The sequence below is a fragment of the Heliangelus exortis genome, chromosome 2 (genome assembly GCF_036169615.1).
Source record: "Heliangelus exortis chromosome 2, bHelExo1.hap1, whole genome shotgun sequence".
NCBI classification, from domain to species: Eukaryota; Metazoa; Chordata; class Aves; order Apodiformes; family Trochilidae; genus Heliangelus; species Heliangelus exortis.
In genome coordinates this window covers 48381406-48403185 of record NC_092423.1, presented here as the reverse complement: position 1 = coordinate 48403185, position 21780 = coordinate 48381406, and the positions used below count along the sequence as shown (strand labels likewise).

Genomic DNA, 21780 nt, shown 5'->3' with positions numbered 1-21780 from the left:
GCATTAGCTTTTCCTACTCTGCTGGTGAAAGGCAGCAAAACTGTTCTCATCCCTGAAAACAGAAGGCTGCCTCTGTAGTTTTCCTACTGAGAAACTATATTGTATTTTCTTTCCAAACTGAGCTGGTTAATTTCACTTCCAAATCTCTACTGCAGGATTGTGTCATCAGTGAAACTCAAATGAAAACATCAAGTGTGTACCATATGTTGATGCATTTGTTATTTTATGAAACCTTGCTGCATTAGGAGAAGTTAATTAAGGTTAAACAACCTTTTATCAATAAAGCCCTGTTAAGGACAGCAGCACATCTGTTTCTTCCCACACTGCTGAATTTTTGCTGAGCTGTATTGGTTAATAGCAAAGCTAAAATACCACCACAGCCACTCCCTTGAAGCACAAACAAAGATCTAAATTCCATCCCATATTTTGAACACATCACTGTATTAAACTCTATAATGGACCATGGAAAGCCCTTTTCTTTTAGGAAGAGATCATATATGGAAAGAAAACTGAGGATATTCAGTTTCTGCTGGAGAGATGACTACGCTGGACCTGTCTGTCTCCTTGCAGCTGAACTGCTTTCCATAGAAACACAGTAATCTGTCAGTAGTCCTGCTCTGATATGCCTCTGTGGGCACTAATTCTGCATAAATAGTGTCTGTATAAACAACCCTGAGCAGTCCCAACAGACCTGCACTGGAAAAATATCTTGTGGCTGTTATGCTTCATACTTTGGACACAAACCTGGATGGAAGCTCTGCATGGCTCTAGAAATATTGAGAGGGAACTATTAACCAAACCTCCTTCTACAGTGAGGTGTTTGCAGACAGCAAGAAGCTGGAGGAAGAGATTTAATGGAAATATACGTTCCACAGTGCTAGCAATGTTGTCCTGACTACAACCACCATAAAAAAGCAGACAGCTGGACCCTCATCAAGTTTTGTTTCTTTGTCACTTGAGGAGTTTTCCACAGTCATAAAAATGCAGTCAGATTGCCTAGAGGCAAGAACGGGTGAAGCACTACTTTCTTCTTGCTAAAGTTAATAAATATGCTAAGACAGAGAGATATGCCCACTAGGCATCCACACCTGAAGACCAACACCATTAATAGGATCTGAGCAAAAAATATTGCTCTTCAGAGTGCTCCCCAAGTTCTTTAGCATGAAAAAGGTCTTATTCAAGGAGTTTCACTCAAGTGGAGAATCATGTAGTTAAGAAAACATTGTGCATACAAGGGCTGCTCAAAGTAATTTTTATGAGCAGGTAGCAGCTTTGTCTTATCACCACAATTTCTCTGTACATGAGAGTTTGGAAAGAGAAGAGTGAATTGACATGAAAAGGCCCTGTGGTGACAGGGAACAGGCAGTAATGTAACGCAAAGAACATCCTTAGGACCATTTAAATTCCCTATATAGCATGATTTAGGAGAACAAATATGCATTAAGGGGAATAATTTTTCTGACAACGCAAAATGTGGAGTTGCCAGTCCAGCCTAAATGGTGTTCAGAATCATGCAGCTAGATGAAGAGAGAAGGCAAATAAATGGCTTATGCACATAAATTCATTGTATGGAAATCTAAGTTAATGAGGCTAGGTAGAATAAAAAGGAGACAGAAGAGAAGGGAAAAATAAATATGTTCTTTTGGGACATATGCTGAGAACACTGAGCAGGAAGAGAACCTGATGGTGTGGCTCAGACTTTGAAGAATAGTTCTCTGAGTTTTAACCAATTACATTAACGTACACTCAATGTATATTTTTAAAATACATTAGGCAATTTTTCCCTGAAAATGACAGAAATTATTTCATCTCCAGCTTTTCGGAAACTAGATGTTTCTTGCATGTTTGAGGTTGGCCAGCTATAGATACAAGTTACGAAACTCATCCCAGAGCCACACTACCTAAGGAATTATCAAGGCTTCCTCAAGAAGATGAAGCTGTTACTCTTTCTGATCACTAAAAGAAAAAGAAAAAAAAAAAAAAAAGCACCCAAAACACTGAGAGGGAAACTTCTGTTCTGGTACTTCCTCAGAAATCTCAGAAAGCTCTTTGATATGGAAATTATTAGCTTTAACTCCTGTAGCCTCAAGCCTCTCCCCAGTAATTCAGATAATGCATGCAAATGCCTGGACCAGTAGTCCACTGAAATCAGGGAGGAATGTATTCACATCTTTGGACCAGCCCTTTCAGTCCTCTTTTTAGAAATAGCTGAGTATCTCTGCCTGCCAGCAGAAGGTCTGTATTTGTACAATACCTGATAAGTCACTGCTGCTCATTCTCACAGAAGACTGGTGTGCAGGTACCATTACAAACAACCTGCATGAATATCTAAACTGGAGGCTGTCAGAAACTCCAGAATAAATGAAAATGCTGCATTACTGCTGGATTACCTGTCAGAAGGCTCATTTGCTGACTAACGTGCTGTCCTGAGGGCCACCTTGTCTTGTTTTTCATTACTAATGCTCCACAATCTAGCAAAGGGAGCTGCAGCAAGGCTGCTGCTGCTCACCCAGGTGCTCCTGGCAGTGAGTGTGCACCACCCACAGAGATGGGGAAAGGGCTTCCCCAAAGTGCCCAGGGACCCAACCCACAGCCTGGCCTCTGCAGCACCTCCCAGTCATGTCAGGGTGCTAGGATGCTGCTGCTGTGGCAGCACAACTACTTCAGTCCCTGTCCTGGCCTTTTTCTCCCTTTTTTTCTGGCTCTGAGGAAATAATTATGTTCTCTTCCAGGACATGGCTTGTATATTGTACTTGGTCACCCCATCCCCTGTGACTGTGATCCTTATATAAAGCCATAGAGACCCTATTCTCCCATCTGAGGCCAGTAAGGCTAGGCTGGCAAAACCCACTTCACACTACTGGGCTTTCACCTCTCTCCATCTTTTTTGTTGCTTCCTACTTTTCCCCCTGAAATAAGGTGCCCCTGGGGAGTAGAGAAATGAAGAGCTGACATGGAAATTGATTCACTTCCTTTACAAATATAATCATATAATCAACTCCCACCAGAGAAGAGGATACTAGTGAGTGAGATAAAAATTGCAAGGACAAACACAAGTAAAAAAGCTGCTGTAAACTCATCCAGCTTCACCAAACACAATGTCTGCCCAGGGCAGGTAAAGTGAGTCAAAACGAAAAAAGCAATATTTAGGATGGGTAAAGGAAGCAAATAAGCAATGGTATTGTCGCCCTTTTTAAAGTCTCACAAGGTATGTATTTGCTTTCAAAGTCTGCTTCCAGCAGCACCTTTATCACCACCTCCACCACAGCCCCCCACAAGATTCCTTCTGTGTCCCATCTACCACAGCACCACAGAGGCTGAACAGAAAGTACCTTTCATCCTTCCCAAGGAGAGGAGAAGTTGTCAGCTGGCAAGTCAGGAAAATGTGGCTTTTAGCAGCAAAAAGGAGCTGGTCTCTCCCAGACTTCTGCTCTTGCCCCCACATGCCCTTCCTGCAGCAACTCCCACACACTCCACCAGGCACAGCTGCAAAGTGGGCTGTTTAATTGGTTTTCTTTCCTTTCATGCAACCAGCAAGTGTCATGCTGCTTTATCTTGTGTTTTAGACACTATGGTCAAATTGTGCACAAGGATTTACACTCACAGAGCCAAACGATGGTACTAATATTTTTCCCCACTATGTTTCTTTATGCTAAAGGCCTCTGTCACACAGATCACAACCTGTGGGTTATGGCAATTATAGGGAATCATGGAGATGACTTAGAACAATTTTATTATTATTATTATATAGAGATAAATATTTTAACTTTTTTTTTTTTAAGACACAGAACAACAAACACAGGTGTTCATTTCACACTTCCAAATTTGCCTCCAGGCTACGGAGACCCAGCCTCACATTCAGTGCAGCAGAAGATGTACCATGCAGCACCTCACATCAATCAGATAATACTTTCATAAGTTTTTACAGTTGCTTTTAAAATGCCAAGGTTTTTTACGAGTTCCTACAAATGTTCTGTCTCATAAGGTGAGCTTCCTACAACTGTATTCCCTCTCCATAGTGAATTTAGTGAATTTTCCTTTCCAAATTTGAAAGCTCCATTTTCTACATAGAACAGGACATCTTGTTACCATGCTTTGCTTTCAGCTCACTTTTGCTCCATCAGAAGCATTTTACGTCTGTTTGCTTTCCCAGTTTTTGGTGTTTCAGCTCCTTTTTCTCATCAGGTACTTACCATGAAAGGCAACTAGGCATATGACAAGACAGCCCTGCAAGGTAAAGTCTCATTAGAGAGTGGTTTTCATGCTCTTCCTAATTTGAGAGAAAAAAACAAAAAAAACAAAAATATGTGGAGCAGGAGATAACATGAGAAGGAAGTTAAAACCATTTTCTGGGTTGTTTTGATCGTCAGCAGCTCTAATTCACTGACTTAGCAACAACAGCCAGGAAGGACTCTTTCCCAACTCTCTCATGCAGTTGATGTGTAGTGAATTTGGGAGATGCAGGGAAAAACATACTGTTGGCAAGGCATGGATATACAGATACCAGCCAATATTTGCTGAAGCACTGAGATACCTTTTATAAAGACAGAAGTATACACAAACTGTGTGTGGGGGGCTCTCTCATGGTTCTCTCTCAGGCTGGACATGAAAATTTGTAACTAGGACAAGCAACCTGTATGTCCTAGAACACCTGGGTATAACACTGTGAGGCACCATGTTTTCCCTCCTGATCAAAGACAGTCTACTTCCAAAATTGATTCAAGGACAAAGGGTTTACAATACCCTTCTGGAAGGTAGAAAATTAGGACACGGTTGCTCTCAGGGCAGCCAAGCCCAGAAGGCAAGTTGCACTGAAATCTTTAAAAATCCAAAAAGAGCTGTCTGTGGGACCAATTTAATCAAGGTCTTTTGCACACTGCAGTGGATGAAGGAAGTCCTGACTGCTCAGTGAAGCCCATGGAAGGCATAGAAAAGACCTCTCCCTACTCAGGGCTTTAGAAATCTGTGACACTGTCACACATATGGTCTGGGTAAGACAGGTCTGTCCAAGGTACACCAGAGCTTTCCTGCAGAAAATCCCTATGCTGTGAGCAAAGAGATCAACCCCATGTTCTTCATGAGGGGCTGGCTGTGGGTGTGCAGTAGTATTGATCTGTGTGTACAAGAGAGGCCACTTTCAGCACTTTTGTCATTAGGCAGCAATGTTGTCTGCTGCTATACTCATCCACAGAACTGACTGGTCCTGAGCCAGCCAGGAGGCATATTTGAGGACAAAGCTCCAACTCCTATCAGTTATCACTACTCTGCTGATAATGGGGTCATTTCAATTTACATTAACAGAAGAACTTATTTAGATTTAATTACAGATTTCTTGAACTCATGTCTTCAGTAATTCAGGCAGGACATTCAGGGGTTTGAGGAGTAGATCAGAACGTGGATGTTGAAGCAATTTTTGCATGTCAGACCCATCTCCAACAGCAAACAACTAAATGTATTTAGGCATATTCCCTCTTGAGATCCATAGGCTCCAGCTTCTTCCTCTGAGGAGCTAATGCAGATCTCACAGGAAAGACAGGCACTATCACTCAATTGATCATTCATGAGTGGTTTATTTTAAAGTGCAGGTTCTTCCCAGAAGCAATGGAGGAGCCCTACAGAAATCCAGTCTGGAGTTGTTAAAATCTTCTGGGGTTACTGTGGCCACTGACAAGAGTTGATTTCAGAGATTCTGCTCAGTAGCAACATTCCCAGATACCATCAGGTAAGCATTCATAAAACAAGATCAGTATTAAGCACGGGAGCAGTAAGGCCCTGCACAGAGAAAAACACAGGCACTGTAAAGTAGCTCTATTAACATTAAAAATTGTTGGAGCAGCTAATCTTCTATTTCATTGCCCAGATCAAAGCAGGATCCCTCCTTCCTATTGCTGGCAATATTACCATGGAGTCTGTCACTGGCAATTGTTTAATACTTAATGATGGCTCCAGCCACCAAAGGTTTAATGACGAGAACACAAAGCAGATAAAATAAATACTATTGTCATTTTACAGGTGGGCAGATTAAGCCTGGAGGGGAGAAGTGTTGCCTCTGGTCATGTAGGAGGTGTTTAGCATTCATTGTGAGTCCAGACATGTGAGGTCAGTACAGCTTCTCCATGAAGATTTTTTTCCTTTCATGAAGGCACTACAGAACTATCACAGAAAGGCAAATTTATCCTAGGAGACAGTCCTGATGGTGTTGGAGTGGTTGGTGACTCTAACACCATCATCCTTTGTGAAATAATCTATAAAGAACTTCAGCAGTAGTTGTACCCTGACCACAAAGTAACTGAAGAGTTCAACCATATCATTTTCTTCAAACTACATTCAGCCAAGGCTTAGAAAATAGAGAAACAGTGTTGGTTGCCCTAATGCTCAGTGAGTCCACACTACCTGGGATCAGGCAGGTGGAAGGGAAATGTCCCCTCCAGGAGGAGAATCTCACCAGCAACCCCTCAGTATCTGTCTGATGATCGGGGTATGGCAGATGATGATCGGGGTATGGTAGCTGTTTAATGGTGGCCTGATAAGAAAGCACTTAGGAGGAGGGAACCACTTGCTCAGTCCTTAGGCCTTCCTCCCTTTCCTAGTAATGAGGGAAGAAGGAGACATTTGCCAGCATGGATGTAAATGTTGCATTTTCAGAGGTGGCAGGTGAGCAGATTCATAAATGAATGTACCCAAAGGCCAGAACAGTTTGCTCTCTGATTACTTCAGGCTGCTCCTCCACTGAGCTTGCAGACACACAGCTCTACTCCTGCTGCACATTTCTCCTCCCTGCTCATACCGTTTTTTCCATGATGTCAGAATAATCTCAATTCCATGGTGCTCCAGGTGTAACTAACTGAGTGTACATGCAATGAAAATATTTCACCTACCCAAGATAGAAGCAGAATTTTTTGAGGTAGCCAGTCCTTGGTATCTGGGTCTAGGAAGGGAAAGAAGAGACACTTTGAACTGAAGTTTTCTCACTTCTAGTGCAGCAAACGTTGAAGATTACAATTGTCTTGCAAACTAACAAAGCTGACGAAGTGGTGAACCTGTGACATGGAAGCTGAGATAATATAAGGAGCTCATTGGGGCTGAAAACCTCAAAGATGTGTCAAATCTGATGAAACAAGGTGGTTTCCTGCTTGGAAAAAAGAAAGATGTAGGATGCCCTACAAGCAGCGCAGTTCTTTTTTACCTGTGTCATCGCATCCCTCTTCTCAGTGGGAGAGCTTGAGCATTTTGCCACCTTGTCTTCTTGCTGTCTGTGAAGCAAAAAGAAACATCAACAGACTGCATCTGACTTGGCACATTGCAAGAAGTGCTCATTAATGAAGACAATAAAGCTACAAACATGAGGAGGAGCTACAACCCAACATATGCCAGGGTTGTAGAGAAGAGTTTCTTTCTGCTTTTCATTACAGAGGCAATTGCATTAAAATTTATTGCACAGCAGCACAGTAAATGGCAATGACTAGATTGAAGGCAAAGCCTAGCAATTCCTCTGAGAACTCTGTGAAAAATAATTTCTCACTCCCATTTTTCCCTATCCTAAATTTCTATGCTGAGGTTTTTTTTGTTTTCTTTTTCCTAAAAGTACATGCTGCTGTATTTCATTTTGGACCTCTATTTACTTTGCTTTGATTAGGCATAAGCAAGGACCTCAAGAGCATGGTGTGTGAGGACAAGTCAGCATCCAAAAGGCATCTGTCTCCAGCAGCCACCTAGGCAACCAAGAACCAGAAAGAATTCCCAGGATGGAGTCAGCCTTCAAGAGCAACAGCAGGGACAAGGAGAAGCACATGCTGAATTTCTCTGCCAGGCACTGATGTAACTTGTTTTGCTAACAGGTTGAAATTGGGATTTTGTTTCTTGCCAGCTTTTATTGACAGGCTGCTAAACTACTCCCTCTCCTGAAGCACACACCTTTTACCTTGTGTATTCTTTTTCATCTTCCCATCTCTTTTACCTGCTTCCTGCTCTGAACACTTGTATCTCTTTCCACAATTGCTTTGAAATACTTATGTAATAAGAAAGAAAAAGACAATTTTTCATCTCCTTAGTTGTGCTCAGGATCATGCAAGGTCTGCTATGCTCTACATTCCCCTGTTATATGTTACACAACCATGGGCAGAGAATCTTCTGATGGGATATTACACCTTCTCATGAGTTTGTAAGCAACTAAATCAGGAGCCCCTTTTACTTGATGCACCTTCGTAAGAATTACTATATGGAAAAACTGAGCTCATGGGTTCATCCAGTTCTGGAGAACAGGCAAAGCAAGGCAACTCTGAAGTAGCCACACAGTGGTAAGAGCACAGCAACAGCACAGAGCTAATGCTCTTTAGATTATTTTATTGCAGGAACACATTAGCATTGCTAGGTTTCTCCCATCAAACATGTGCTACCATGGTAGCAAGGTAAGAAGAAGTGTCTGGTATTGTCTTCTATGATGTTGTCTAACTTTGCTTGATGGAGACACTACAAAATCAATATAGAGGATCTGTACTGCCCCTCAGCTATGGGCATAGCCCCACTATTGCAAACAGCAGATTTTCTGCAAAATTCTTATGTTAGACATTATATTTCAGTACATGCAGTGCATATATAGTGTAATTAAATGGCTCTTGTCTCCAGAACACAAAAACTGAATCTCAGATCACTTCACATGATTGGAAGAGGAGTTTTTAACAGGGCTCATACTTATGCTGACGCTTTTTAGTTAGTGCTTAACTGGGGAGTGATTGCTAGGAGGAATGCTTAAACCCTCATGTTCACTGAAGTTAGAGGATTTCTGCATTGCAGCACAGTTGAAGAAGGGATGAGAGAGAATGAAAAGACTGATGCTTAGACCCACAGGAGCTGGGCTCTTACACAGATGTGGTGTTGTGAAATCCAGAGGTTCCATGTACCCTCTAATGTAGAGGAAACTACAGTCCAGTAGTGAGGTGAGGATGGGAGTGGCATGATTTTAATGGCATTTGAACTCTGGCCAAGAAAAGAAATCACTTCACTGCTGCTGCTGGTGTTCAAGCTGCTGCTTTTGCTTCATATTCAGCAAAGGAATGACATGTACCCAGTGCAGAAAAAGAATTAAAATTAATACCCAGGATATGCCCCACAATTTTCATCTTCTGAGGAAACAATAAGCTACTCCTGGAATCTGCTAAGAGTGAGATAAGACTTAGCAAATCTAAATTTCATTTGCATTTCAGTGATTAGGTGACTACGTGACACAAAAAGAAGCTGTCTGTTCTACATGTGTATGAAGTGCTTGCTTGATGCACTTTATTTATGCACACATAAATCGTATTAACTTACAATCATGTATGGCTGTTGTGGAAATATTCTGCATACTATAAAGTAAGAAAGCCAGAATAGATGACATTGCTAATACTTACGACCTAATTAGTTCAGGCCTCTTGAGCTGCTCTTCTAAGTGGCTTAGTTTTATCATCATGTCCTTTAAAGTTTAAAAGGAAAGCAAACAATCTTAATATTAGTCCATCAGTCTGGCGTGCAATAAAAGTCAAGTCAGAGGTCATTAGCATGGGATCAGCACCAGTGCTGCCCTTGCAGATATGATACTCTCCTCTCCCAAATTGGCTGTGATAGAAATCTACAGCTATCTGGTCTCCTGTTATTAGTTTTATATTGCAGTAACTTTCTGGATGGCTTATCTTCCCATTAATACAAGGTTACTCATTTAAAAGATAGAGTTGTTTCTTTTCACATTATAGTCTGCAAAACTTGTAATCCAATTAGGTTTTGTTGTTTGCTTGTTTGTTTGTTTGTTTTTTGCATTCCTGAGACTCCTGGCAAACCTTCTCCCTTCACTCTTAACTTTATTATATTTTACTCCATCACTTTTCTGTTTGACACCCTTGCAATTACCTTTGTAGAAGCTATCATAGAATGGAATAGAACTCAGAAAGAGCATGTACTGTGATATGCAGTAGGATATTGTACCTCTAAGATTTTTTTTTGTTGCATGACTAATCCTGTTTCTTCCAATAGATTCTTTTTTTCCTAAAAAACAACAAAATCAAATATAACTTGTTAGGGTAAAAGTATTAATATTAAGACAGTAGTATTGGTTAAAATTTCAGTGTAAAGAGACTAGTAAAAAGCTACAAACCATTAGTTTCTATCCATCAAACATTTATCAGAAGTGAAGATTATGTGATCACACTGTGTGTTTGACAGTCTTTCTAGCCCTGGAAATTATGGCTGGAAGCAGAAGTGAAGGGAAATCCTACAGAAATTAAATTCCTATCTGTTAGGTAAAAAAAGGCAGCAGGATGGAAGGCAGAAGGTGAAGTTGTGTTTTGGTTGAGATAAGTGCTTTGAGGGTGGTTATAACTATTTTATCAGACCCAGGATATATGCACAAGCAAACCACCTGGGACCCATGGGATGCCTCTTTTTTTCTGTTATCAGCAAAAATAATGCTCCACAGCTCCTGGTTTACATGCTATACTGGTCTGACAGGCAGGTCACTGAGGATAAGTGATGCCCAGAGTGACCCTCAGACCTGCTTAGCCACACCTCTGTGAAGAGGGGTGATGGGAGGGACACTATGCATGCAGACACAGACTCAGGCAAGATGCTATAAATCAGCCAAGCACCCTAGCTTTTCTGTCACCTCAGACACACAGCCAAGAAACCGTGTGTCTTGGATGCAGAATGTCCTGAGCATCCATCCTCAAGAGTTGGGCAGTGAGGGAAAGTTCTGGTGTGGTGGGTCAGGAACTGAGCATGAGCCCTTCAGTGTGCCCTGGCAGTGATGGAGATCAGCAGCATCCCACTCCTATGGGCAGGAGCAATGCCTGTAGGTCAAGGGACCTGCCTCCACTTGGTACTTGTTAGACCACATGCAAATACTACATCTTTCCCAGTCCCTGATGGATGTCAACAAACTTCAGGGAAGGCCCCAGGGTGGCTGTGCTGGTGCCCAGGAAGCTGCAGACTCTGGACCTTCAGGTTTTGCAGGCCTGACTGGATACAGCCCTGAGAACCCTGGCCTGAGCTTTGAGCAGGAGATAGGAGCCAGAGAGCCCTTCATGGTCCCTTCCCACCTGGATTACTCTGTGATCCCATGACTCTGCTGAATCATAAATCAAGTCAGCTTGGTTTGTGGAGGCCTCTCCAAAATAGAAGTGGTGCTTTTTGGAGCTCATTATAAAAACACAGATATACATAACATTTCAAAACTTTGCTGGAGGTTCTGTTATGACAAGTGTTTGCATTTCGTTGTTTTGCTGGGGAAAAAAATAATCCCCTCTATTCATATTGAACAACACCAAAAAAAGTCTATCAGCCAGTCAAGGGGGGAGGAAGGAAAAGGAATTTGTAGGTCACATCAGCCTCTTTTGTTTAACACTGTGCTTTTCCAAAGCCTTATGATGGAATGTGGAAGATTTTGTTTCCAAGAGTCTTGTTCAAATCCCAGATGCATGTTTAGAAACCTGGGACCCTTTACATTGGAGGGACAAAGCAAAGCATCATTTACCCACATGCTTGCATTTGCTCCTATGGTAATATAGGAGAAGAAAGCCTGCTGGCATGAGGTCATTATTATCCCCTCCCTCGCCCCCAAAAAAGATAATAGGAAACCATGCACTTGAAAACTGGTCTGTAACTGGCTGATATTTGTAAAAGAAAGGTGGACCATGTCTTCATGGATAGCTTCACACTTGAAGAGCAAATAATTTGTGGTCTGCTTTGGACCATGCCTCACGGTCACTCTGACTCACCCAAAAGCCTGTGTACAGGCCGTTCCTGCACTCAGAGACAGCAATGATAGGGGATTTTTGTCATGCCAGCAACAGCCAGCAAAATCTTTGGTGTGCCTGCATCTGAGCAGAGTTAGACATCAGTTACCTTGAAGTGGTCTTCATTGCTCTGGGGCAAGTCCAAACTTATGATCTATTTTTAATAATCTTACAGCCTACTCTTACACTCTTCACAAGGGCATAGAGATACCTTCATAAGTTTCTTGCCCATTTCTTCCAAGGTGTTTATCAGCTCCTGCAAATATATCTGTGACAGAAAAAGGATTAGGAGTGTGTGAGGCAGAGGGAGAAGTCATGGGGCTGGCAAGGTGGGAGATAAAACACAAGTCATCTTTTTAGCTTTGCATGTCTCAGTACCTACCCACAGGCATTCTTAATGCTAACCATGCCATTTGGGTTTATTCCTATCAGAAATTAATATATCACATCCTTCCTGCACCAGTTATTTTCATTTTGTTTTATTTTTAAAAGCAAGACAGCGAGGAATTGTGTGTGTACACATCTCCTTGTAAGTTCAGGCCCAACCTTTACTGCATTTATATGCAGGAAGCAGTGGAAGAGCCAGATGAAGGGGAAAAAAAAGGTTCTCTTGCTGGTTTTTACCAACACCAGCAGTTCTGCTCTCAAGTGTTCTAAACTGTGTCTAAACTGAAAAGTATTAGATGAGGAACTGTGTTTTTCCTTAAGCTTGTAAAGTACCTGGAATACCAAACATTACCCCTGGTTAGTGACTCTGTATACCACAGGTTTGTTCTTGCTTTAGCACCTGTGTCTTTTACCAGCAATCTTCCACAGAAAATATAATCTTGCTCAAGTTAATGAGTCCTTGGGAAGTTGGGGGTGTCTGGACATTTCTGTGCATCAAGTCAAAATGTGTAAAGTGTGTGTATTACAGATTTTATCAAATCATTAATAGCAGGATATGTTACTATTTAACTACTTGCCTTTGAATGACATCTATTCTCTAAACACAAAGCCTGTTGATGCCTAGGCAACCCATAGTAATGGCACGTAGTAATCTGAAAATTAAAAAAAAATATAAACCATTAAAAAAATAAAATAAAATGCATTTCCTTAAGAATAAGTAGGGAATAGGGGGTTTTCCTCCATTCTCCTTATACAAGGGTTCTTGATTCTTCAGACTTGAGTGTTTCTGTGCAAGATGACAGAAAGTTTCTCTGTGAGGCATAGTTATGAAACAGACTGGCACAAAAATGTAAAAATTTTCAAAGATGTGTTTTGACAGAAAGAGCCATTTTAGTTATGCTTCCCATCAAGGACAAAACAATTTTCAACACATGCCTGAAATAATAAGATAACACTAAGTGTCATTTAAGAATACTGGAAAGATGAAAGCTGTTTTCAAGGTAAGTCCTCAAGTACTGTAAAATATATTTTGGCCATATTTTCTTGTTGTTTTTAATTTTCAGGAAGCTCACAGTATTTGGAAAGTACATAAGTAAAACCTAGGTTTTTTTCCTTCTTTGAAATTAGCTACAGTAGAAAAAGTAGTAAAGTATCGCCTGACCACAAATTTTCTTTTACTGTGATGCTGTTGGTACATGTTTTAGTCTGTGATTGTATACATGCTCTCTCCCTGTCTCTGCCTAAAAGCACATGAAACAGAGGGTGAAAACCATTTTTAATCACCCAGAAAAACTCTGCTGACTGCAGTGAGACTAAGGGAACGCAAGCTATTTGCCCATGGTCTTATCATGAATCAGCTGCGGGTGCCACTGCAAGGTGGTTGCAGGCCCTTGACTGCAGATCCCTGAGCAGCCACCATCCTACCTCTTTCATCTGCCACTCCAGCTTTTTCTTGTCTGTTGCAGAAGTGAAGTCTGCATCATCTTTCCATCTCGTCTCAGTTCTTAAGGGCATAGATGATGTCTGAAAACTACAGAATTACAGTGTCAGGTGAATGATCACATCCTGGGCCATTGTTCTGATTGCATGGAAATAGGCAAGGCAGGAGTGAGTGCATTTAAACCTAAATTCAAACTTCACCTTACTCCTTTTGCATTTCTTTTCTCCTTCCATGTTTTTATGAAATAAAAATGTAATTGCACTATTGCCCAATGGAAGGTTTTTATGAGCTCCCCAAAACATTTTATTACATTATTTTATTGCACTCATTTATTGCACTTCTTCATTGCCTGACTTGCTGCACCAAAATATATAGGAAACAACTTTATCCCACAATTATTTTAGTCTAACAAGAAAAAGGAAGCAGACACAATCTTGGAAGAAAATTGTGTTTTCCTAGTGAGTTTTGACTGAGACGTGAAGTGCTGGTACTTTTGCTGAGGTCTATCTGAAACCAGAAAATGTCCACCTTGTAACCTTATTATGTGAAATACTCCAGAAATAGTTTGTTTTCTGCTTCTTCTAGGAGACACAATAACAAGGGAACCTGGTCAGGCTGAACTCACCTCTTGAAGTGCCTGTGTTCACTTAAGGTCTGCTTGTCTTCATCAGAAAGTTTGGAAACCATCTTGCTGAGATCTGTCTTCACACTGTAGATAAAGTAGCAGCTGAAAAAGGTGTCTTCCTACAATAACATAGCACAGAAAATCTGCTGTTTTGCACTAAACACTGTGTCATGTCCCATCTCCTATAGAGATGAAATGAGATGCTCAGGTGGGCCATATAGTTTGCTCTCCCAAATTCTTCATGTCTGCAGACCTCACAGTGGGTTACTTCTTATGTTTTTGGAAAACCAGATTTTTTTGCAGATTTTGAGACAGGCTGGGAGAAAATCTATCCTCAAACTAATTCCTAAAAGAGCAATACCTTTTATTTCATAGAATATTTGACTGCTGCAAAACTGTAAAAGGCAAACGAAAGTCCCCTTGGATATTTATTTTTTTAAAAGATGTGGTAGGTCTAATTTTAATTTTAGTAATATAGCTGCTGAGTTTATCTGTATTTTTAGCCAGGGGGTATCTGGGCAAAAATAAGATCCAGGCCATCATTCAAGATATAGGAGACTTGGCCAGAAAAAACAGTCCCCATCCAGGCTTTGGCTAGGAGGATCCCACAGGCACAGGACTATGTACCCATGTCCTGTGGGAGGGATGGAGGAGGCTACAGCAGCTCACTTGGCCCCTGCTTAGCAAAAGGAAGTACTGGGTGAGGCCATGATGCTATTTTTTGGTTGGTGATTTGTTTTGCTTATTCTTTTCTTGATCTCAGGCACAAAAAGCTCTGCTGAAATTCTATGCAGGCCAACAGAGTCTGCAGGAAGGGAGATTTTGAAGGAATTTCCCACAGATAGCTCTGCCATCCTATTTATACAGCAGATTGAATTCTTTCTCTGGCATTTATGGCAAGGTTGACAGATATAAAAGGAGGGACATATCTTGGACATCTGCCCTTCTAAGTGCTGCAACTGCTTGGCTGCTGCTGTGCATGCAACTTGCAGCCTCTTGAGGGTCTGTGGGCAGAACTGGTGGCTGGGCAGCTGGACACATCACCAAAATGCCTCAGCTCAATCCACGTGAGCAGGAATATCTATGAGGTGAGGGGCAAGAGATGCAGGTGTAGGCATGGTGCTAGAGGAAAAAGGGGCATTTCAGTCTGGCAGTGTAAATAACTCTGCCATAAACCTGGAGGTATTTAAAAGATGTGTAGCTGTGGTGCTTAGGAACATGATGTGGTGTGGACTTGGTAGTGTTAACAGTTGGGCTTGGTGATCTCAAAGATTTTTTCCAACCAAAACCATCCTATGATTACAAAACAAATTTATACTAAATAGAGAACATGACAGAAAAAATTAAAGAGGATTCTCACAACATTATAGTCTTAGATATGATCTCTAAAATGATGTGGGATAATACCACCTGATCTACACACATTGTGCTCCCAGGGAAGACAGTGTCCTACACCCTCTCCTCTCTCTAAAAGCCACATTATTTAAGTCACTTAATGTGCCTTGAGCCTTCTCTATTTGGCTATCTAGGCAGGGAAACAGCCTTAGATTTTTACAGAAGTTTTACAGAAGTTTGTCTTCTGAATTACCCTGTAAATACTTCCACTGTGGAGTGGAAGGAATGAAGGATCAGAGGGCTCTGAGAAACACTTGTGTTGTCCCTGCAGTTTTCCACAAAAATTCACCAGCCTAGACCAAGCAAGCAGAGAGAAAAACCTTGCAACAACTCATAAAAAAACCCCCAGAAGCCTCTTCTACACCTTCCCTTCATTCTTCCACCCAGACTTACTTGCACACTGCCAGAAAGTTGGACCAAGCCAGAAACAAAATACAGTAAAATTAGAAGGAAATTAAGGAAAATCTGATGCAGAAAGTAAAAGCTGATATCAGAGAGTCACACTCCCTGACTGCAGAAGACCAAAGATTAACTCTTTTCCAAATGTGGTTCCCAATGTGTCTACCACATCCAAGGCCCTTAGGTACAGTGAAGTGGCATAAGCTTACAATTTCTTAGTTAACAGGCACTACTCAGCATCTTGACTTTGTGCTTCTCCAAGACTCATTTTTATTCCCAACCAAAAGAGATTTATCAGTGTCCCTGCCACAGCAGTGTCCCTGCCCAGTTTCCTAGTTTGCTTTGAGGTCCCTTTTTTTCTGATGGACATTCTCTCAGGTACCCATCACATCAGTGGCACTATTAATTATAAGTGTATATAATTTCCCTCTGTTGGTTCTGTCAGTGAAGCAGCTAAGCTCCTGGGACAGAGAAGCAATTACTTTGGTAACACAGTGCTGCTTCATATTCAGGACCCAGTTCAACAAAGCACTTAAGCAAAGGAATAATGACTGACTTGAATAAGGATATTGGTGCTTAAAGTTAACTGTGTGCTTTTAAAATGGGGCCTTATATAATGGTAATCAAATCATTAATCTACTCAATTAGAAGCTCTAGCTAACAAAAAGATGCCCTGGACTTTCCTCAAAGGAGAAAACAGATGCAGATGGGGCCTTGAAACACTAACAATAATCACTAGTAACATAGCAGTGACTGAAAATGTGTTGGGTTTCTTTGTGTTAACTCCTATCAAGCAGCAAAGACAGCATGCCAGCACTTCAGTGACCATCAGTCAAATGTTTTAGTAAACAAATGGACTATATATTAAAAGCCAAATAGGGAGCATTTCTCCTCCCTTGAGGCAGTCTCAGTGGAACCTGAACACTAAATATTTTTTGACATCACATGAGTCCTGAGATTTTTAGTATGAATCACAGCAGGCCCACTAAAAAGTGCCTTTGAGTGACAGATGGATTAACTGAGCAGGGGACAGCAGAAAAGCCAGGATGTTATTTGCAAGGTTGCACAGATAGAGCTGAAGATAGTGACTAGACGTGATACACATTTGTGAAGTCAGATATACTCCCACATGGGCGTAAACTATGAGTAGGCTCAGGAAATGAACCACATCCTAGTACTTGCTAACCATGATACCTTATACTGTACAATTGTATCTAGACTAGCTACAGAGACATCCTAACCTAAATAAATTGAGGAATTTATTGATTATAACACGTAATTCTGTAGGAGAATCCTACAATGATCTAGAGATGGAAAAGACATCCAGCCTTCAAAGAAGAAGCCATGTCTTGACTATAAAGTAGTGGGACTGAAGCCTTAAGACACTTTGCCCACAGGCAAGGTAGTACAGAAGGTCACTGACTTAAGCAGTAATGGTATAGGGGCTGAGATAGGAGGCCCAGGTAATTAGGAGGATATTGGTTTGGTTCAATTTGAAACAAGAACTATTGCCTCAAGAAGCTCTACCTTAACTTCCAGCTCAGACTGTGAGCTCTGTCAGGCAGTGATCATCTCTCAGAAATATATAAAACACAGCCTGTGAGAACATCCATAATTATTCCTATTTTAGCAGCTATAGCTCAGATGAAATATGTTAAGGTTCAGTGTCCAGCTGACTCAAGAGAAAGTATCAGCTTGGTCTTCTCATTCATCAGATCTCCTATAAATGTCACCAAAATAGTGTAGCTCAGGAAACAAGGGGAGGCACAGCCTTCAGCCTGAGCATCCCAGACATATCAGGATAGCCCTAACAGTTTGCTGGAAGCTGTAGTCTCAGCCCTCTCCCCCTCTCCATCCTTCCATCTTTTAACAAATTGGAAATCCCATCTCCCATATGGAGGAATCTGGCTCTGAAAGTCACCTAGACAGAGTTGGCTTCCTTTAGCCCAAATTTCCTCATTCACCGACTTCTCAGAGCCTGATTTTGCAGCCTCAGTGGGATCATATGCGTGACTTCATGCCTTCTAATTTCTTTTTTTCTTTGATTGTACTCCTTCACACATTACAGTTATCTTCCTTCTTTGAGACATCAGTGGAACTTTTCAGACCCTTTACTTCACTCCGTGAAACTGTGGGCTTCTGCTTGCAATTGCTCACAAGACAGCTCTCCTGTCTACCAGAGGAAGATGACATATTCTGATCACCAGATGCTGAGGATCTTGCTAGAACAAGGAAAGGGTTTTGACTCTTCTGTACAGACTGGCACCTGCCCTATTTGGGCAGTTGAATAGCTATTTATCCAGAAATTTCTTGCTTGGGGGGGGGGGGTTAAAAAGTCTCACATCTGATTTCACTGCTGCTCTGCATTCTTCATGGGTTTTTGAAGTCTGATTTCCTTGTTTATTCCATGGAATTTTAAAAAAATCCTCTCGTATTTCAAAGTCTGTTTGCTCAGAGAAGGGTGTTTACTATGAAGGTTCATATAGTGGATGCCTGCATCTTGATTTATGAGACATGGTGCTTAAAGTACATAAGTTTGTCTAATGTGTGGCTGGAAAGGTTTGTTTTTCCTGTTGTTTTGTGTTGGGGTTTTTTTGTTGTTGTTGTCTTTTTTTTTTTTTTTTTTTTTTTGAGCTGGGGGTTAGGGGAGAGGGGCGTGTTTGTTAGGGTTTTGGTTCTTATTATGTTTGTTTGTTCTGTTTTTTAAGCCAGATTTGTCAACTGTGGCAACCACATGTCAGTATCTGAACTGGGTTAGTTTTTCATCTCAGACAGTTCCTATATCCATGTCCCGATGCTTGGGGCTGGGAGCCCCCCCAGCAGACCAGCACTTCTGTGCTTGTCCAGGAGAGGAGACAGACAAAGGGTCCCTCCAATTCAGAAATCCTTGGAGTTCCTTGCATTTCAGTTTGTTTTGCAAAAGTAAATCACAGACTTTGTAGCAAAGGAGTTGACGTATTGTAAAATGTAAAAATCCATCTCTTAATCTGATAGGTTTCTAGGATCTAGGATTGGTTTCTAATCTACCTTTTTTGCATCTAAGCCACTTCTCTCTCCTTTCTGACCACGGCTCACTGATAAACTGCACTGGAAAACCCACATGGCAGAATATAGATTGTTGTTGCCTCTAAACCAGTTCTGTCTGCCCATGGACGAACTTGTTCCCAAACACAGCCAACCACAATAGCAGAAGTACAGGATGCTTTCTATTTTATTTTCTGCACAGTGCAACCAACCAATTTTGTTTTTCAGGCATTGCAGAAAAAAAAACATGTTATCCTTCACTACAGCAAAGATAAACCCTCCAGAGAATTCCCTGCCAAGATGGATAACTCAAGGCTTCAGCAGCTGCTCTTGACCACTGCCTGCTGGTCTACTGTCTCATGGAAGATACAAGAGATGTTTGTAAAACAGATCCCTGGATCAGAGAACAGCCTCTTCTGGATGGTAGAGGTCAGCTAAAAAAAAAATTAACTGTGCCCTAACTGGCTTTTCTGAAGAAATTCAATAATCTTTTCAGTGTGCAAATAGGCTACACATGATCAGAGACCTTAATTGTTATCGCTAAACTTTGATTCCAAGGGAAAAACTTCTGAGAAAATGGTAAAAACTCAGTGCAAACAAGTATCTACCGTGTTTGCTGAGTATCTCCAGTCAAGTGTATTGTACAAATTAGTGAAGACACCTTCTTGTAAGGTGGAGTGACATCTTCACACTTGAACCCTTCAGTCTCCTTGCAGCCTTCATCAATCTAGACCATACTGTATCACTCACTTGCACAATATTCCTGGAATGACAAAAGTCACATTGTGCAATGTGTTTTTGTGTCTCAAGGGCTTATCCACTATCTTTCTCTTCATTGCTCTAAGAGATACTTAGAAGCAAAGAAGAGTTGTCCTCTGACCTGTCCTCAGCTACACACCAAGGTTATATGTTTACAGCTCCCATTTTCATCATATCCAACTGTAGTTCTCACAGAGAAGCTGAATTGCACAGGATAGGAAACAACACTTGGCTGAAGACTTGCTGGCTTAAGCCATTTGTGTCCAGCAGCATTTTGATGTTGCTCATACTTGCTTCTTCACAATGCATCAGACATTTATAATAGCAGGTTGAAAGGGTTTTGTAGTCTATGATGTGATGTAGCACATAGACCAGATATTTGGTTGAACTTCTGGCCCATTAATATAAAATTTCTGAATGCTAGAGAAAGGTCACAATAACTCAAGTGGGAATTGCCAAGCTCTGACTTTGTTCTGATCATAATAACTTCCTCCAGCCATGTAGGAACTAAGAGAATATGTTATCATGTTCATACACTTTTCATCCTTTGAAGATTACTACTGTTGACCTGAAAGAGAGTCAAATATTTCTCACCTGAAAGATCAAGAAAAAAAAAAGAAAGTAAAAAGAGAAGAAGAAGAAAGACAGGAAAGAGAATAAAAGACATAGGTAGTCAGGAAGTGTGGTCATTTCTTCTGGTGACAATGACCTTGTCTTCTCAACTGCACTCCTCCCCCCCGCCCTTTCCTTGTTTTGTTTCCCTCCATTACTACACTTTAATCCTCACCTTGCTATGTTGTGAGACTCCCTTTGCATGCAAGCAAAAAGAACTGGACAGCAAATAGAAAAGCCATGAAAGTTAAATGGTGTATTGACTACATATTTGCTCAAATTTTTTTCTCTCTGTGGTTCTGTAGTTGGTAGGAAACTTTGTATAGTTCTGCTCCGTTTCTCCAGAAGTAACAGAATGCATGAGGCAGTTTTCCCTTGGTGGGAAGGTGGTTAAGAAGGTGGTTGAAGGCTTTGGTTGTCTGGTGTTATCTATTGATAGGCATGTTCAAGCCATCAGAACAAATTTCTTTCAAAACCAAGTAGATAAGCAACAAGTGTTGCCTTACTGCTGCATTTCTTACTGCTTACCTGGCAGGAGGATGGACATGTCTGTGAATGCAGAGATCAGGCCTGGGAAGTTGTTGATTCCAGCCCTTGTGATGCAAGCACTAGGCAGGATGGGCAGGTTCCACGTCTGATGTTAGCCTCATCTACAGCTTTATCAGTGGACAACAATGTGTTGACTGCTCACAACCAGAGTCTCACATGGTCCAATTCATGGGATCTGATGTTCACCCAAGGTTGCTGAAAGCTGCTGATGCTATTACAAGGATACTCTCAATCATCTTTGGAATGCTATGGGAATCGGTCATGGGACAAATCTTTCTGGGTCAAAGAATCTGTTTAGGTCATAAAAAATGAGAGGGTTTGGAACATACAGGAAAGGAAAATCACTGAGGGAAAATCCTTCCTGACCAGTCTGAATGCCTTCTGTGATGTTATGCCTGGGTCTATGAAGGAGGGAGCAGTGGATGTTTTATATTTGGACTCTAGCAAGGCAATTGACATAATTTTTCATAGTATCTTTATAGCCAAATGGGCAAGATATATCCTGGGTGGATGGCAGCAAGTTGGGTGGAAAATTGGCTGGCCAACTAGGTTCAGGAGTTTTGAAGCAATGGTATGAGGGTTGGCTGGAGACCAGCTGCTAGCAGTGTTTTTCATCTGATATTGAAGTCAATGTAATTGGTATCTGTATTATGATGAGATGGCATCCACCCTCAGCCAGTTTGAGGGTGATGCCTCAGGGAAGGTGGCTGGTACAATCAATGTCAGGGATCAAGGGCATTCAGGGGGATTGGGATATGTTGGAAAAATTGGCTGACAGGAACCTCATGAAAGTCAGCAAAGTCAAACACAAAGCCCTGCATCTGGGA

At 41.4% G+C, this 21780-nt stretch overlaps 1 long non-coding RNA gene across 7 annotated transcripts; it reads right to left on the bottom strand.

Annotated features, from left to right (window-relative positions):
- Positions 1–12715: 12715 nt before the first annotated feature.
- Positions 12716–21027, bottom strand: LOC139793710 (uncharacterized). Of its 7 annotated transcripts, none has more exons than XR_011724734.1 (5): positions 20933–21007; positions 15202–15296; positions 14216–14334; positions 13575–13680; positions 12716–12802 (listed from the first exon to the last, which is right to left on the bottom strand). It is a non-coding gene; the product is annotated as an uncharacterized lncRNA (long non-coding RNA). The 7 variants fall into 7 exon arrangements; XR_011724739.1 differs by having other exon boundaries at positions 14216–14299; positions 20933–21006; XR_011724733.1 differs by lacking the exon at positions 15202–15296 and having other exon boundaries at positions 20933–21027.
- Positions 21028–21780: the final 753 nt, after the last annotated feature.